This window comes from Gobio gobio, assembly GCF_949357685.1.
Source record: "Gobio gobio genome assembly, chromosome: 13".
Lineage (NCBI taxonomy): Eukaryota > Metazoa > Chordata > Actinopteri > Cypriniformes > Gobionidae > Gobio > Gobio gobio.
Genome location: NC_137106.1, coordinates 40,790,875 through 40,811,292, shown reverse-complemented (window position 1 = coordinate 40,811,292; position 20,418 = coordinate 40,790,875).

The window sequence follows — 20,418 nt, the reverse complement described above, 5'->3', positions numbered from 1 at the left end:
TTTGGTCAGTCTAATCTAAAGGCCTTGGTAATGTTATATTGTGAAGATCTTGAGTTTTCCCTGAAGGGCGTGTCCGTGGCGGCCTGACAAAGTCTGATGTTTCGCCATGACACAGAAAGCTGTTGTAAGTCAGGCATACAATGTCCAACCTGCCACAAACTTCATATGTTTGAGTCCTGGCCTGAAGACATCTACATATGAGTTTCAGAATTAGGCGTGGCAAAATGGCTCCATAGAGCCACCTACAACATTTCAACTAAGTGCCCCTCCCGCTATGTTTCACGTACAGGTATGAAATTTGGTAGACACATGTAACAGCCCAATACCTACAAAAAAGTTCCCTGGTACAAAATCTGAAAACCAACAGGAAGTGAGATATTTTGCTTTTTCTTTACTAAATTGTTGCACATTTTCCCATTTCCAGATGTTGTACTTTAATCAACTCCGCATAGAGATTTAATCAGATCAACATCATATTTGGTCAGTCTAATCTAAAGGCCTTTGCAACGTTAAATTGCGAAGATCTTGAGTTTTCACTGAAGGGCGTGTCCGTGGCGGCCTCAGAAATGTCGTTGTATCATCATGAAAGAGGACATTGTTGTAACTCGGACATACAATGTCTGATCCGCCCCAAACTTCACATGTTTTATTAGAGTCCTTGCCTGAAGATATCAACATGCCAATATTCAGTTACAGTCATAGCGCCATCTGTGGGCAACAGGAAATGGCATGTTTAACACTGTGATTAACTCCTCATTGAGATGTAACCAAATCAACATCCTATTTGGTCAGTCTAATCTAAAGGCCTTGGTAATGTTATATTGTGAAGATCTTGAGTTTTCCCTGAAGGGTGTGTCCATGGTGGCCTGACAAAGTCTGATGTTTCGCCATGACACAGGAAGCTGTAGTAAGTCAGGCATACAATGTCCGAACTGCCCCAAACTTCACATGTTTGATAAGAGTCCTGACCTAAACCCATCTACATGCCAATATTCAGTTAGTCATAGCGCCACCTGCTGGCAACAGGAAATGGCATGCTTTATACTATAATTCACTCCCAGAAACACTTTTAAATATGCCATGAAATCCCAAAAATGCTAGAAACACAATAAATCTTGCAACACGTGGATACGTGCTACTGTATGTGATTTACACCATTAAACAGGAAGTTGTTACTCAGGTATACAATGTCCGATCTGCCTCAAACTTCACGTTTGATAATAGTCCTGACCTGAAGACTCTACATGGCAATATTCAGTTATAGTCGAAGTGCGACCTGCTGGCAGAAGGAAGTGTGGCACATTGAAGTGAGTTTGCCATATTTCTCCTATATTGACCCGCTTAAATGCATGTCGCCCACTATTCACTGTTTTCCTGAGGCCACCGGTTGGCGGTGCATGTGCGAGGGCCCTTTCATCCCTGCTAGCAGCTTTAATTATTATTATTATTCTTCTCCCGAATGAATCGCTTTTTCGGGGGCCTAAACACGCTCGAAAACTCACAAAACTTTCCACACGCGTCCAAATTGGCAAAAATGTACGTCTGTTATGGTATTCAGAATTAGGCGTGGCAAAATGGCTCGACAGCGCCACCTAACGTAGTGCCCCTCCCGCTACGTTTCACGTACAGCTATGAAATTCGGTATACACATGTAACAGCCCAATACCTACAAAAAAGTCTCTACGTGCAAAATCTGAAAACCAACAGGAAGTCAGATATTTTAAATTTTTTGTTGCAAAATGTGCCATTTCCAGACGTTGTACTTTAACGAGTCCTCCTAGAGATTTAATCAGATCAACATCATATTTGGTCAGTCTAATCTAAAGGCCTTTGCGACGTTAAATTCCGAAGATCTTGAGTTTTCCCTGAAGGGTGTGTCCGTGGCGGCCTCGCAAAATCTGATGTTTCACCATGAAACAGGAAGTTGTTGTAACTCGGACATACAATGTCTGATCTGCCCCAAACTTCACATGTTTTATTAGAGTCCTTGCCTGAAGACATCAACGTGCCAATATTCAGTGGCAGTCATAGCGCCACCTGTGGGCAACAGGAAATGACATGTTTTACGCTGTGATTAACTCCTCATTGAGATGTAACCAGATCAACATCATATTTGGTCAGTCTAATCTAAAGGCCTTGGTAATGTTATATTGTGAAGATCTTGAGTTTTCCCTGAAGGGCGTGTCCGTGGCGGCCTGACAAAGTCTGATGTTTCGCCATGACACAGAAAGCTGTTGTAAGTTAGGCATACAATGTCCAACCTGCCACAAACTTCATATGTTTGATAAGAGTCCTGGCCTGAAGACATCTACATATGAGTTTCAGAATTAGGCGTGGCAAAATGGCTCCATAGCGCCACCTACAACATTTCAACTAAGTGCCCCTCCCGCTACGTTTCACGTACAGGTATGAAAGTCGGTAGACATATGTGACAGCCCAATACCTACAAAAAAGTCTCCTGGTACGAAATCTGAAAACCAACAGGAAGTGAGATATTTTTATTTTTCTTTACTAAATTGTTGCAAATTTTCCCATTTCCAGATGTTGTACTTTAATCAACTCCGCCTAGAGATTTAATCAGATCAACATCATATTTGGTCAGTCTAATCTAGAGGCCTTTGCAACGTTAAATTGTGAAGATCTTGAGTTTTCCCTGAAGGGCGTGTCCGTGGCGGCCTTGCAAAATCTGATGTTTTGCCATGAAAAAGGAAGTTGTTGTAAGTCAGGCATACAATGTCCAACCTGCCACAAACTTCATATGTTTGATAAGAGTCCTGGCCTGAAGACATCTACATATAAATTTCAGAATTAGGCGTGGCAAAATGGCTCCATAGCGCCACCTACAACATTTCAACTAAGTGCCCCTCCCGCTATGTTTCACGTACAGGTATGAAATTTGGTAGACACATGTAACAGCCCAATACCTACAAAAAAGTTCCCTGGTACAAAATCTGAAAACCAACAGGAAGTGAGATATTTTGCTTTTTCTTTACTAAATTGTTGCACATTTTCCCATTTCCAGATGTTGTACTTTAATCAACTCCGCATAGAGATTTAATCAGATCAACATCATATTTGGTCAGTCTAATCTAAAGGCCTTTGCAACGTTAAATTGCGAAGATCTTGAGTTTTCACTGAAGGGCGTGTCCGTGGCGGCCTCGCAAAATCTGATGTTTTGCCATGAAACAGGAAGTTGTTGTAACTGGGACATACAAATGTCCGATCTGCCCCAAACTTCTCATGTTTTATTCAACCTGGTCTCATTATGAAAATGTACCTCTGGCAACGTTTTTGCAAACCGCCAAAATACTTACCAATAAGTACATATCTCTGCAGTTTCAAAGTGAAATGAACACTAGAGGCAGTAAAACAGCAAGCACGTTTTATCGATTTTTTTTTTCCATGTAAATTAATAAATTTTGGAGTTTGCGTCACTTAATCTGCTCCATATGCTCGGCTTTTTTTATATAATAAGTTTGCTCAGTAGCTCAGCTGGTACAGATTTGTACTTGTAATAATGAAAGCTCAGGTACGAATCCCGTGAAAGACAAGTCATGATAAAAGAGCTCAAAGATGAGTTCACACAAGCTAACAAGACATGGTTACTATTGTATTTTTGTCACATTTGCTTTTGTTAACACTATCGGTTAGGTTTGGGGTTTAGTGTAGGTGTACGTTAAAAAAACAATGTCACAAAACGTCAGATTGACGCTCATCTGTTCCGGGAAAAAAACGAAGCTTTTGGCGACACCCAGTGGACATATCACTTTGAAACTGCAGTGATATGTACATATTGGTACGTATTTTGGGGTTTGCAAAAACGTTGCCAGAGGTACATTTTCGCAATGAGACCAGGCTGGTTTTATTAGAGTCCTTGCCTAAAGACATCAACATGCCAATATTTAGTGACAGTCATAGCGCCACCTGTGGGCAACAGGAAATGGCATGTTTAACACTGTGATGAACTCCTCATTGAGATGTAACCAAATCAACATCCTATTTGGTCAGTCTAATCTAAAGGCCTTGGTGATGTTATATTGTGAAGATCTTGAGTTTTCCCTGAAGGGCGTGTCCGTGGTGGCCTGACAAAGTCTGATGTTTCGCCATGACACAGGAAGCTGTAGTAAGTCAGGCATACAATGTCCGATCTGCCCCAAACTTCACATGTTTGATAAGAGTCCTGACCTAAACCCATCTACATGCCAATATTCAGTTAGTCATAACGCCACCTGCTGGCAACAGGAAATGGCATGCTTTATACTATAATTCACTCCCAGAAACACTTTTAAATATGCCATGAAATCCCAAACATGCTAGAAACACAATAAATCTTGCAACACGTGGATACGTGCTACTGTATGTGATTTACGGCATTAAACAGGAAGTTGTTGTAACTCAGGTATACAATGTCCGATCTGCCTCAAACTTCACATGTTTGATAATAGTCCTGACCTGAAGACTACATGGCAATATTCAGTTATAGTCGAAGTGCCACCTGCTGGCAGAAGGAAGTGTGGCACATTGAAGTGAGTTTGCCATATTTCTCCTATATTGACCCGCTTAAATGCATGTCGCCCACTATTCACTGTTTTCCTGAGGCCACCGGGTGGCGGTGCATGTGCGAGGGCCCTTTCATCGCTGCTAGCAGCTTTAATTTTTTAACGTTATTTTAAATATTTGTTTAGTTCTCACCAAAGCTCTCTCTATTTTGCTGTAGATCATACAGCAAACTGCCTAGGAAGTCTGTCCGAAATTAGTTTTGTGAAGTGCCATCAATCACAAATGCTGCCTTACAAGCCATTGTCGGTAACGCTTTAGATTACGGCCCGGAAAGTACTGCGTAAGTAAAGAGAATTTACAGCATATTTTTCGGTAATTATAGTGTAACTATAAAGTAAGTATGTGTAGGTATAAGGGAACAATATGTAATAGTGGGGGAATAAAAGGGTAACTATCAGGAAAATTAACACATTATTTATACTGTAAGTATTTTTTAATTAAGGGTTATTATCCGTGTAGTTACAGGGTAAGTACAATAAACAACACATACAAAATCTGATATCACTTGGAAATATTTATTTGAAAAACAACTTAATCCAAAACAGATTTGACACTTCTTATTCATTGTTTTTTTTTTTTTTAATAAACTTTCCATTTCAAATAATAACGTCCAGACAGTCCCTTTTTTTGTTTCTCTTGCTTGTCTTCCTCTTCTTCTTTATCATTATTTCCACTGATGGATCTTAAGATGAATCCCATGTCTTTTGATATTTTGTATTATTATTTATTAAAATAAAAAGTACACCAAGAAATGCTCTCATAATTTACTAATCTTTTCGCCTCCGATCAGCTGTTATCAGCGCGTGCATGAGTAAAGAAGCTTCAAGCTTTCATTACGTTCTCGCGCGCGTTCAATCTGAAACACACGTGAGAACTGCTGGTCGGAAGCGATAGTCTACAGTTTAAAACATTTTTTAATATTGTTATTTTTCTTACAAACACTTATCGTTTCACTTCAGAAGACATTGATTCATCCATTGGGGTCGTATGGATTACTGTAGTTATTGCTGTATGTGCTGTTTGATGCTTGAACTTTTAGGAACCCAAATGAGTTTTCATTAGCCAAGATAATTTATTTTTCTGTGTTCATATGAAGAAATAAAGTTGTATGTACATCTCGGATGGCATGAGGGTGAAAGACGAGTAATTGGTGAGGACATTTCTGCGTGAACTGTATTTTCAGTGTAGCTGATACATAATACAGAATAGCTAGAGACATCCTTCTTAAGATTCATCTGTGGCAAGGATGAAAAAGTAGAGGAACTAGACAAGGATAAAGCCAAGCAAGAGAACCGAATAAATGTTGTAAATCTGTTTTAAACTTGTTTTTTAAATAAAGGTTTCCGAGTGATATCAGATTGTGTACGTGTTTTTATTGTATTTACCCTGTAACTACATGACACAAGAGGGGAACAAGAACCACTTTAATTTACAGCCCGCAGATTCATACTTACCCTGTAACTACACGAAACAAGAGGGGAACAAACACCACTTTAATTTACAACCCGCAGATTCATACTTACCCTGTAACTACATGGATAATTACCCCTTGATTAAAAAAAACTTACAGTATAAATAATGTGTTAATTCTCCTGATAGTTACCCCTTTATTCCCCCAATATTACATATTGTTCCCTTATACCTACACATACTTACTTTATAGTTACACTATAATTACCGAAAATTATGCTGTAAATTCTCTTTACTTACGCAGTACTTTCCGGGCCGTAATCTAAAGCGTTACCCCCTTGTCTGATAAGGCAGCGAGTAAGCTGCCTAGGTTTTCGGATGCAGCCACAGGCTCAAGAAGCTGAATTGGTTTTTAGATGTGTTCATCGCCATGATAACGGTACGTACCTCGGTTTTGAAGTCACGGTTCGGTACAGCAGTTTTACAAAATTGCTTTTTATTTATTTTTATTAAACTGAAAAAATTGTGTCTGTCCTTAAACTAATTCAATTATAACTAAAATGCTGTAAACTATATAGGGAGCCCTTACTTGCACATTACTATAATATTAAAGGTTAACAACAGAGCCCAAACTATTAGCCTATATTCAGTTGCTATTTATTTTTCAGATATAATAATCAACACTTAAATAACACATTGTGCAAACATGTAAACTTCACATAAGGCAGTTTTTGCATTAACTTCTAATTCTAATTATAAAATTATGTTTTTTCTCCAATTCGTTGTTGAAATATAATAATTTTTACACATCTGTCATTTTCATGACAGATTATTTAAACATAAATTAAATAGTCAAGACATTAGTGATGATGTCTTGATTATTTAATGTATGTTTAAAAAATCTGTCATGAAAATGACAGGTTAAGTAGAATATAATGAATATATAGGCTAATATAGTGCATATATTTAGTGAAAGAGTTCATTTCTCTAGTGAATTAACAGCTGTGGACTGAATGACTTCTGAGGTAAGTGTAATGCTACGTGACATTGTTTACAAGCTGTTTTATTGAGGTCTTTCCGCCGTTGAAACACTGATTATGCGATTACACAACATATGATACGTTTCAGTAAGTTGTAATGTATCCTCAACATACCTTCAGATATTAATTCATGTTTATTCTTTAGGAAGAGATGATTGCGTTCACATAACGCATAAAATTTTGTGGTGATAGCATAAAGTTTTCAAAAGTTACAACATTTGGAACCAAGGTAGCCAAGGCTAAGCCTTGTTTAGCCCTAAATGCCCCCTAATGAGCAGTTTTAAAATTGCTCTTTCATGAGCAATATCTTGTGATCAATGCAATGCATTTTAATCGTGAGAATCTGCTGTAAATAAATCTGTGCCTTTTTCTACGATCTGTGCATGTTTCATGACGTTATGAGCGAAAATACCACATGAAATCTATAGGTCTATTTGTTTTAGTTAGTGCCTGTGCGCCTTTGGAGTTTTATTGTTCATAACTACGTGAGGAACATCTTGTGATCACCGTAAAGGATTATGTTGACTTTTGACTCATTTTAATCGTGAGAATCTGCCATAATAAGGATGTGCCATTTTCTATGATCCATGCATATTTCATGAAGTAATGAGCGAAAAGGCTTTTAGTTAGTGTCTGTACGCATATTAAGCAATTTGTGCAGACTCATCAAAACAATGCAACAGAAGCATGTTGAAGGCTTGATCTGAACGTGTAACATCTCTGATTTTGTATGCAAAAATAATTATTGTGCAACCATTTGGTTTCAGTTTCTATTGGCTCTTAAACAGAGACATGCAAATGGGAGCGCGGGCGGTACCCAACCCTAGAAATTACCCCTTTAAAACGGGGAACCCTCAGTTCCCTTTCGTTCAGTCACTACGACGTAACGTTAGTGACTAACGAATGGGGGTTTCGCTTAGAAGCCAATTACCTTCGAGGAGTTTAACAACGCCCAATGGCAGTGCCAATGCCATGGGCATGCGGAATTTGCATGCGTAACTCTGCCCCACCGTGTGGGTATATAAGGAAGTAAGCTGGCAACATCACATTATGTTTCTGCTTTGGAGCCAAGAGCATCTCTTCACTCCTACAAGCCTGAATTCTGAAGTTCTCTCTTCAGTCTTCGAGACGAGCTGTTCTCCAGGGTGTTGGTGTTCCAGCGATCTCATATTGCCTGCCTGCTGATCTGTGCAGTGATCTGCAACAGCTGTGTGTGTTTTCCCTGGGCGCTTCGGCACTCTGCAGAGCTTTCCTCTCACAAAAAGAGCTTGCGCGTGGCATGTCTTTTTCAAGACGGTTCGCCCGTGCACTTCCGGGTGCGATCAATCTCCATTGCTGTCTATGGGCACATTAACTGCTCGACGTGTTTGGGCTTCAGCACGTTCGGGCAGTGTCTGTGGATGTGTCATGTTCCCACTGCGGGAACGTGACCATCGCGATGTCGCGGTCGAGACTCAGTGATCTCCGTGAGGAGAGAGAGTCCCCTCTGCCACACCCCAATCTACCGTCTCTGAGAGAGGTGGTACTTTGGCTGGTGGCCAGGGTGACCTGAGGGCGGTGCCATGGTATTAAGAACCCCGACGATCATTCCTCGGGCCACGCCCCCTCTCGCACATCGCTTCCCGCATGTGCTGGACTGAAATGGCGGGACCGTCTCTGACACCCGTTCATTTCGTTAACACTCCAGATAGCAGCAAGATGTCGGTCGCCGCATCTCAAGGTGGGCTAGAATCCTTTGGGGATGACGATTAGGCTGTGCTCCGCCTTCGGGTGTGTCAGCGCTGCCGGATCCGACCTAGAGTTGACAGCCATGTTATCTCGGGCAGCCGCAAGCCTCGGGCTGGTGAGGAATTCCGCCCTGTCACGAGCGCGATTGGTTTTTGGGGGCGGTACCTGACAGCTGTTGGGCCCCGCCCTCAATGCCTTTCGCTCCTGAGATGCATGAGGAGATCACGCGGTCCTGGAACTCCCCGTGCTTCCCGTGACCGTTCGGTGGCCTCCTCCGCCTCCTCTGCCCTCGATGGGGCCGCGGCCAAGGGTGGCTATCCTAAGTCACTAATGTCACGTCGTAGTGACTGAACGAAAGGGAACGTCTCGGTTACGTATGTAACCCTCGTTCCCTGAGGAGGGAACGGAGACGTAACGTCCCTTTGCCACATCCGCTGTACTGCTGGAACGGCCAGGAGTTCAGTCTTGGCTCCGCAGCAGATAACATAATGCGATGTTGCCAGTGTACTTCCTTATATACCCACACGGTGGAGCGGAGTTACGGATGCAAATTCTGCATGCCCATGGCATTGGCACTGCGTTTTGAGTTACACCCTTTCAAAACTGAATTTATACAAAAATAAAAAATAAAAAAAAATGGGGGGGGGGGATTACAGCTTAGACAACATATACTTACATGTTTATCACTTTTAGCAGTGTTTTATGTAACTTCAAAGGGTTTCCTGTAAAATGACACAAATTTTTTACTTAGACTACTGCATGTGTGTATGGGAAGCTTTTCAATTTGGGTAGTCCAAATCCAGGCGGAAATCCCAAAAATGGTCCCAGATCTTAAGAGGTTAAAGCGTATTTGGTGTTTCCACAAAAAACATAAATAACGCGGGTATGATGTCTTTGATAGGTGACGCATTGACACGGTCTGTGTCCTTGTTAAAATTGCTTATTTCTCTGGATATAAACATTCTTGGAAACTGTAACGTAACTGCTGACACAGAAGGTTGAGGATCCAAATACAGCTTTATTTTAAAGGGTAATCCACACGTAGTCAACAAACAGGCAAGAGGTCATAACAGGTAATCCGGAGGACAATGACAGGACAGGTGAAGGTGACTGCTGGAACCACCTCCAAGATACAGCAGGTCGAAGAACCTCTGTGGACTGATCAGGCCAGGTAGATGGTAGTGGTGAAGAAAGGGCAGGACACAATAAAGCAGAGATCCGTACTGCTGCTCACACACTCAGAGCCAGTCCAGCTACCAGGCAGAAGAACCAGCAGGCAGAGTCCTGCACGGGTCCTATTTTGTAAACCCGCACACGCCCGTACCCGCAGTGCTTAAAACCGCATCCGACCCGTTTTCCGTCAACAGCACTAAATCAAATCCGCACCCGACCCGCTTAAAATAGAACCGACACCCGACCTGCATCCGCAATAAAACCAGTTTAGCATATCACATACACACACTTACAAAAATGTTTATTGCCAGCATACAGAAGTTATTACACGACCATTAACAGAAGGACAACTTCAGCAGGGACATTTTAAAACGCTTAACGTGGCTTAATGTAAGACACTGTTATTAAGAGACCAAACTCAGTAAACATAATACCAATAACTAGGGCTGTCAAAAGATTAATCGCGATTAATCACATACAAAATAAAAGTTTGTTTACATAATATATGTGTGTGTACTCTGTTAATTATTATTTAAATATAAATACACACACAAGCATGTATATAATTAATAAAAAAATATCTCACTGCTGAAAGCTCACCACCCCTCTGTTTCTCCCACAGGACCTGACGTAGTTCCCGCCGAACCCCCCCTTCCACTCATCCTGGAGGACGGTACGGCCTACAAGGTCAATGAGATCTTGAACTCCCGACGTCGTGGTGGTCAGCTGGAATCAGGGCTCCGAACCGGTTCAAGGAACGAAAACGAAAACCGGAAACGAACGAAATTTTAAGAGGAACAAAAACGAAAACGAAATCAAAATCAATTTGAATCGTTCTGAACAGAAACGTTAATTTGAAATGACCATTAACCGGTTAATAACGTTATTTTATCGTTCTCTTTAATATTTTTATTTGGCAGTGACCAATCATGAAATGAGTAGTACAGCATGTGACGTTGACGGATCAAGCGTGAGTGAAATGCCCGCGCACCAGTCATCTATGAATCTACCGTCAGTGTAGAGCGCGCATTTTCATGCCTCAGGTTCATTTCTTTCCCCGCTGAGGTCTACAATGAAAGCGCAGGTATTGAAGGACATTCTTTTCGAACGTTTAAATAAGCAGTACGGACTTTAAGCTCAAATAGACTGATTTAGGCTAGTTTATGGATTCCGTTTAAGCCTATCCAAGTAGGCTATAGCATCTATCAAACATTTTTCCTATAGTCTTTCAGATTGCCAATACAGGTCAATGTTTTCTATACGGTTGATGCTTCGTATTAAATGGTATGTTATATTGCATTAAAAATGATCAAGCTTTATTAGCTGACTGAATTTGATTATGTGATGCAAGGACGTGTTGCGCAGTGTTTGCTTTGAAATTACCAGTTGACGATGCATTAATGGTTATCCAGTTTATTTATTCTTTATTTATACATTTTTTAAAACAAGTCGTGTTGAAAAAAAGTTATGTAAAGTTACAAAGAATGTTATCACTCTTCTGAAAAGAATTAGGCATAAGAGGCCACTTTCGATTGTCTAACGCTCCATTAAAACAGGTCCGCTGTTTATTCTTTGTAATTAATGCATGTATTTCTTTTGTGGTTTTAAAAATGTTATGAAATAAATATTCAAGTTTAATTACCATGCGTTATATTATTATTGAGTGAAAATAAGTCAATTTATACATATTTGTTTAAAGTATAGGCTAAATTAAAATAACGTTATTAACCAGTATTTTTTCAAATCAAACCGTTTTCGGAACAGTAATTTTTATTGAGGAACGCAAAAACGGAAACGCTATAATATCGATTCTGCTCGGAGTGAACCGATTGATATTTTTTTCCGTTTTTAAGCCCTGGCTGGAATATCTAGTGGATTGGGAAGGATATGGTCCCGAGGAACGCTCCTGGGTCCCAAGGAACGACATTTTAGATCCCAGTTTACTCCAGACCTTTCACGACAGTCATCCTGAGAAGCCAGCTCCGCGGGGTAGAGGACGTCCACCACGGCGTCTGGGTTCTCGGCCCTCTGTAGCGGGCCGTGGAGGGGGGGGTACTGTCACAGACACGTCAGGTTCCACCCTCCACCAATCACAGCGCACTCCTTCCCCAGAGTACTGATCACCATCACCTGCACCTCAGCACCACACTCATCACCAGCACTACAAGACTCACAACCACACAGCACTCCACGTCCGGTCTCGTTCACATATACTTCAGGCTATGCTTACCTCAAGGACTCTACTACTGATACTTACCTGTCTCCAGCGTGTCTCCTTCCTTCCGTGTTCCTTGTCTGTTGTGTGGGTGTGTTCCTGTCCGTCCATCAGTACTCCAGCGATCTACAGTCTCCAACGATCTCCAGTCTCCAGCGACCTCCAGGCTCCAGCGTCCTTCCATCTACAAAACAAAAGACAGTAACTCTCTCTCTCTCGTATCACCTTCTAATCTGCCAACAACCGGTTTACTCACCTGCTCCACAACACCTCCTCTACTGTGGTCTAATAAACTACCCTTACCTGTTAACATCTGTGTCTGCCTCCTGTGTACTTGTAACACAGAGTACACACACATATATTATGTAAACACAAACTTTTATTTTGGATGCGATTAATCGCGATTAATCTTTTGACAGCCCTACCAATAACGTATACCATGTACAAAAAAATCAGATGAGCCCAGAATATGAAAGCAACGCGTTTAATTACACATTAAGCGATTTCCTCCCATAGAAAACCATTATAAGAAAACGCTTAACGTGGCTTAATGTACTAAGACAGTGTTATTAAGAGACCAAACTCAGGAAACATAACAAAAAGACTGTTCGATAGAATTGCTTGTGCTTGGTTTTGTTACCATAGTTATCTGTGTGCTTCAGCGATGAAGTTCCACATTTGCGGCTCTCTTTTCTTCAATTCCTCATGAACCATCTTGACGACTGCAGTGCAGGCAGATCGCACGCGCGGTTCTGATTCTTCTGGGAGGGCACGCGCGCGTGCCGCGCGGCCACAAATAAACTGATATGGATTTGAAATTATTTTATCAACTTGAAATACAGGCATGGCATATTTTTTGCATATGCATATTTTTAGGAACACATCTACAATATACATGCATATATTTTTATATATAGGCCTATATTCGTTTGCACGTTACACCCTTTCTGTCGGACTTGCATAACCGTCATGTTTGTAGTTAAAAAAAAAATTGTATCTGCGTTTGTAGTTCTAATCGAATCCTCGTCCATCTCGCAATGGGTTGTGGGCAATATCAGCCATTAGAGTGCACATTGATCTGCACTTCAAATTCTGACCAGAAATAGTAGACCATCCGGGAATCTTTGGAATACTCTTTTCAACATACTATAATTCGGGACATGCTAATTATTTTTTCTAATACTATTTAGTACGGATAGTATTCGAATTGGGATGCAGCGGCAGTCCTTAGATGAAGTGACAGTTCGGGATGGAGTGCTCTCTGGTGGTAACCACAGGAACTCTCATTTGTGATTGTGACAGAAACATTTAATACCTAGTTATTACCCATTACTATAATAAGTACATGGGTAACAGGACTGTAAAATAAAGTGCTACGACAATTAATAAAAACATTGCACATAAATTAATATATGTAGGGTTTGCTCCAGCGTTTATCACACACTGACAGAGTTGACAGAGGACGTTATACCGAGCGTTGTGAGCCTGCTGAACCTGATCAAAGGTTGGATTTGTATACTAGCTTCATGCATATGGCCTCTGAACACCTACAGCAAAAACCAGCAAGACGCATAGATGAGGTCATGTGACTTCTTTCATTCTATAAAACTTTACAATGATTTCTGGCCAAGTGTGCAAGTTTATCTTACTGAATTACATTGTTTATTCCTCAGTTAAACACACAAAGCGAGTCTGATGGAACAACGAATACACATTTTTATTTATTTTTTAAAGCTAAAGCAGCATCCAAATCTATTTGTGACCCTGGACCACAAAACAAGTCAAAGTCGCACGGGTATATTTGTGACAATAGCCAACAATGCATTGTATGGGTCAAAATTATTGTTCCCTTTCAGTCGGTCACGTTCGACGTACGAATTGGGATCACTTCAGAGAGCCCCTATCAGCTTCGAGATATAGAGAATGGGCCAATGGGCCATTGGCGTGCAAGATTTGCATCTCGCGCTCCGCCCCGCGCCACGTGTATAAACAGGAAGCGAGAGCAACGCACTGTCGTCATTCACTTCGGAGCCGAACGGCGTTGATGAAGCAGACTGCTTTTCCTGTTTGTTCAGCGAAAAACCTACAGAGAGAGATTTCCAGAGAACGAAGAGGGACGCTGTGCTGGTGTGACGGCTTTAACCAGCGTGACCGCGAGACTCTGCTGCATTGAGTGAAACAACTGCTGTTTTCACAGCAAACTGTTGGTTGCGGTGGGCGCTTCCTTGAGTGCAAACATAGACTGCACTATTCCCTGTGTGTTGCCGCGGTCTTTCCTGGGTGCTTCAGCACTTCTGAAAAGAGCGTTTCCTCACAAAAAGAGCAACACGGGTGTGACACTGCGTCTTTTTCAAGATGTCATTCCACCTGTGCATTTCTGGATGCGGTCGTTCCCTGTCGCCCGCTGATGGTCACAATCGCTGTCTCACGTGCCTGGGCATTCAGCACGCTGAGGCGGCTTTTGTGGATAGCTCATGTTCTCTCTGCGGGAACATGACTATCTCGGCGCTTAGGTCGAGACTCGCCTACCTCCGGGAAGGTGGAGTCCCCCTCCCCATACCTCGATCTAGAGCTATCTCCCAAGATAGACCTACTTCGACTGATGGCCGGGGTGACCTGAGGATCACGTTCAGGGCAAACCCGCAGAGCATACCTCCACAGGACCCTGAACCCTCACTTCCGGAGGAAACCACTGGCCCCTCCCATGGGCGGCCGGCGGTGACCTTCAGGGCGCCCGCGGATGAACAGTTGTCGATCGCTGCATCAGAGGGGAGTTCCTGTCCTCAGAGGATGAAGATTCGGCTGTACTGCCTCCCTCTGGGAGAGTGGCAATGGTCGAGTCGGACCCTGAGTTGACGGCTATGCTTTCCCGGGCCGCCGAAAAGGTCGGGCTTGTGTGGAACCATCCACACATCTGTCAAGAGTGTAGGGGACCTGCAGGCATTTTCAGTCGACGAATCATGCCTGGTCGAGTTCCCCAGGATACGGCGAACCCTGTTGAGTCCACCGCAACCCGCGGCAGTCGGATGTGGCGGAGTGTCCGACGCCAGGTCTGGCACTTGTATGCATTGGTGGAACTTGTGTCAGGCTGGGTTCCATATGTTGCGACCCCTACGGCGGTCCCATATATGTATTCTCCAAAGTACAGCTCCCTTCGGTGAGCTTGTGTCTTTCCCTCGGCAGAGCTTCCTCTGCCGTCTCAGTACGGTGTTGCCACCCCTGGGACTTCCGTATGTTGCACTTCCCAAGACCAGTCCATACGTGTATTCTCCACATGGTAACTCCCTCTGAGCATGATGGGGCTTCCGCAGCGTCCCTCCGGGGGACACGCTTTCCCAGCGTTATCCAATAGTCTGCTGAGTGGGTCTTGCGGAACAGCAGTGTGACTCCTGACTTTTCCCGCCTGGTTCAGAACGGGGTCTGAGGGGCTCTCGCTGGGCGCTGGAAGTGGTAGTAACTGTGGTGTTTTCCAAAGGGATCCCAATTCGTCTGTACAACCGACGTACGTCGAACGTGACCGACTGAAAGGGAACGTCTCGGTTACGTATGGTAACCCTCGTTCCCTGAAGGAGGGAACGGAGACGCACATCCCTTCGTCACAGTTCCTTACCATCACTGCATGGCCGAGGCTCCTCAGTGAAAAACGTCAGTGCGTTGCTCTCGCTTCCTGTTTATACCCGCACCGCGGGGCGGAGTGCGAGATGCAAATCTTACACGCCAATGGCCCATTGGCCCGTTTTCTATATCTCGAAGCTGATAGGGGCTCTCTGAAGTGATCCCAATTCGTCGGTACAACCGACATACGTCTCCGTTCCCTCCTTCAGGGAACGAGGGTTACCAAACATAACCGAGACGATTTGTCTTTTATGCCAAAATCATTAGGATATTAAAATGATCTTCCATGAAGATATTTTGTAAATTTCCTACTGTAAATATATAAAAAATGCATTATTATTAGTAATGTGTTGCGCTGCTAATGACTTCATTTACTTCGGGCAGTCGTGGCCTAATGGTTAGAGAGTCGAACTTTGTAACCCGGCAGTGTTCACTACTGTGTGTGTGCGCACTTGGATGGGTTAAATGCAGAGCACAAATTCCAAGTATGGGTCACCATACTTGGCCACACGTCACTTCACTTTCACTTTCACTTATTTGGACAACTTTAAAGGCGATTTTCTCAATATTTCGATTTTTTTTGCACCCTCAGATTACATATTTTCAAGTAATTATATCTCGGCCAAATATTATCTTATCCTAACAAACCATACATAAATGAAAAGCCTATTTATTCAGCTTCCATGTTCCTTTTCAGACCCTGGTCCAGGGTCACATTTATTAAAGCTTTTGCATTTTATGATAATTTTTGGAGCTTTCATTGCATGGAAATAAGCAACCTTGTGTTTCTCAGCAGTAAGGAAGTCAAACGTGTTTGGAACAGCATAACAGTGAGTAAATGGTGACACAATTTTAATTAATAATAAATAATTATAATTCAATTAAAGAGGCCTAGTGGGCACACCACCATCCATGCTAATCTGTTCAGCAGCACGCTATTTTCTACATTGTAGTAGTCATCAAAAGTATAAAAATAATGGGAAATATGGCAATGTAGTTATCAAAATGTATTATTATTGCAAATTCTAACTTTATATAGAAATGTTGCATTTGCATATGAAATTATATTTGTTTACAAAACTAATGTCCATCATTTAAAGCAGAAGCCTTTAAATAATGTTTTTAAGATCATAAAAAACACTCCAATGTTTGACAGCTATTATACATTATGAATTGTAGGTGTGTGACATAACTAAAAGGATTAGACTGAGATTATTGATAATTATTATTAATTATAAATATATTATTGATTATTTTAGATAAAATTACTGCATTATAGCCATTAATTGCTTCTTAACTGCTTGTCTCTGAGATTCAGAGACTTGAGATTCAGCAAGTGTTTACAGCATTTTATCCCTGGACTCATGTTTTCACTCCAGCGCCTGGACCAACATCCTCCATAGCTGCAGATGGTGATGGCTTTCCTTCTTGTTCCTCTGAGGATCATTTGTATTGATGTATTCCGACTGCTACTCCCTCTCCAAGTGCCATTTTGTTTGTCCACGTCGGCCCCTTGAATTTTAAGTGCGGTAAGTAACTCACTCTTGTCAACAGATCTGTTTATCGGCTTCAGAATTATTCATAAAGTGCCACCAGTCACAAACAACGTCTCTTGGCTCCAGGTCGTTTGGGTCAATCTGAAGGATCCGTGTCACATTACGTATTCCAAAAATGTTAAAATGCCATCAGTATATGTCTCCCTTTAGACTTCAGGAAAAGTTCAAGTTTCATGAGAGCAGGACAATAGATGGAGCTACGAGCTGTTATTGAGGAAGAGCACTGATTAATATTGCTGAAATTTTGATATAGCGTTATTTAGAAGTCTGTCACTATTTTGAGTCGCTGCAGATGAAACGACACATTTCTGCAGAAACATTCTGCAGCAACAAATTCTTACATTTGCACTTTGTTCAAAATAAGTTCAAAAAGGACAAAAAGTGCTATGTGCCGGTTTCAAAATGTTTCCGCAAGATTGTTGGAGATTTTTTGGTCTGTGGCTTTCCTTCATATCAGTGGGTCAGGACAAACTCAGGATCAGTCATCATACGGCCAATTATAACCATGGATGATCTATGGGATTTGTCGTATCTATTGCTGAAAGGCTTTTTCTAAAAATCTCTTGCCAATAAAATATGTTGTTGCAGTAATTAACTAAAACCAGCTTTTTACAAGCTGTTGCACATACAACAAAAATACTGAATAAAGATATAATTACCTTTAAAATGAATAAATAAAAATAACATAATGTTCTATAAATATATATTTGATTTAATGTTTAAATATATGGTAATATAATACAATCATAATAATAAATATATAGGACCCACTTTATATTAGGTGGCCTTAACTACTATGTACTAACATTTTAATTAATCATTTGATACAATGCACTTACTGTGTACATACATGTCTTTATACATTGTACTTACATTTTTAAATATACCTGTATGTAATTACAAAGGTAACTACATAAATTAATTACAGATGTAATGACACTGTTGACCCTTCCCTTACACCTAACCCTACCCTTAAACTTACCCATACCACCACACCTGTCCCTAACCCTACCCGTATCCCACCTCCATATCAGCAAAAGTGTTTTGCAATACAATATAAACACAGTAAGTACATTGTACTTATTTTTTGATGTAAGTGCATAGTAGTTAAGGCCACCTAATATAAAGTGGGGCCAATATATATATAAATATTATACTTTATATAATCTTTTAAATATATGTGTTGCCTTTGTATAATGAGCAACCTGTTACAACAAAAATAATAAATAAAGATAATATAACTATGTAATATTTAATAACATATTTCAAAATTAAAAAAAAAATTATATTTACATATATATATATATATATATATATATATATATATATATATATATATATATATATATATATATATATATATATATATATATATATATATATATAGTATTATCTTGACATTTTTATTTAAACAAATTAAATATATATTTGCATAGAATTTAAAAACATAAGAAAATGTAGACTACAGGTATGACTATACAATTTTTCATTAATATTAAGAAACATTATTATGTTATATAATGCTGATATAAAGTATAACTGAACTGGTCAACGCTGTCTGTAAACTGTTTGAGATTTTCTGGGATCTGTGAATAATCCTAATGTGCAGTAGCACATTTGTTGTATAATCATCTTGTATTGTTGTTTAGAGATTAAAAAGATCTTAATGTTTCATTCTGAGTTCTTCAGATCAGCGTTTCGGCTACTTTTCTTCAAAGAACCATTACGTGGATGGTCTTTTGAAGGACTTAAGGACCTAAGCGTTGGCAAGGCAATGTCATGGTCATGGGTTTGATTCCTCAGGGAATGCATTGGTAAAAACAGACCTGTTTTTGTGATCATTTTTATCTTAGACTAGAGATATTAATTTTTAGATGCATGAAGAACATACTGACCTGTGATTAAAGGGATCTATTGTGATGTTTTGCAGCCACTGTGCTCAGATCCTCTGTTTTGGACCACATACACTGTTGTTTGGCCACGTTTCCCAGCACATCAGTGTTCAGCCATGAAGCTTAACTGAGAAAGCAGACATCCCCTTGACTGTGTAGATGCACACTGAGGGCCAGGATGTCACGCAGTAACAGTAGCAGCTGTCTGTTTCCTCTGCAGCTAACAAGCCCCTCTACACCCTTTCTTTCTGTCTGCTTTTGTTGCTAGTTTTCCCGCCGAGACGAATTCTCCTATCGCTCTCCCAACCGCTATCTATCATCAGTGTCATCGCAGCTTTTTCATTTGGTCAGATCTTTTTGGGTCTCAAAACAGGAAATTTGTTTTGCAAATGGCAGTCATATTAAAGGGGATGTTTGATTCTGCGTGAGTCGACTACCAAAACAATGACTAAAGAAGAACTGGAGACAGACTGCGAGAATGTCTCGCCTGGCCTGAAGTTTGGGGGAAACTCGCCCCTTTGAAGGTGCGTTTCTGTCTGATCTAGATGATGAATGAAATGTATCGTAGGAAGAAAATGGACGATCAAAAACTCTCGGAAACTCTCTTGAAAACTCTCGGAAAGTCTTGCCGTCACAGCATCAAAGTCACCAGTTGTTCAGGTGAGATCAACAGAAACTGGAGACGGTGTGGCCATCATAGAGGCATAGGTGGGTGGCTGCTTGGGGCCCCCTACCAGCGGTCGTAGTAGGGGGGGCCCCCAACCAACCTAAAAAAAAAAGAGGAAAAAAATATAAGAAAAAGCCCCTTATCATCATGAACGCTTCAAAAGCATGGTCAATTTTATTAATATTCTTAAGAAATACGTTGAAACGTTGAAGTAGTTATAATGTCCAGTTCATGGTTATCTGTCCCTACACACATACACCCCCTAATTTCACAATGAAATGGACTTGTCCATAATGGTGTGCGGCACGAAAGATGCCTTGTTATACAAGGACAATTCATAGTTACCACGCCGGTTATCTCCAATAAGAACCAAAACACTGCAAAACATAATTTTCTGAAGTCATATGATAGCTTTATAAGAACAGATTCAGATTTAAGTTACGTTATAGTAGAAAGGTTAGTTCAGGGAAGAAGGAGGCGGGAACCAGCGAACGTTCAAACACTTTAATTATAAAATAAACACAAAACGAAAGTAAAGCAGAAGCCCCTCACAGAGACACAA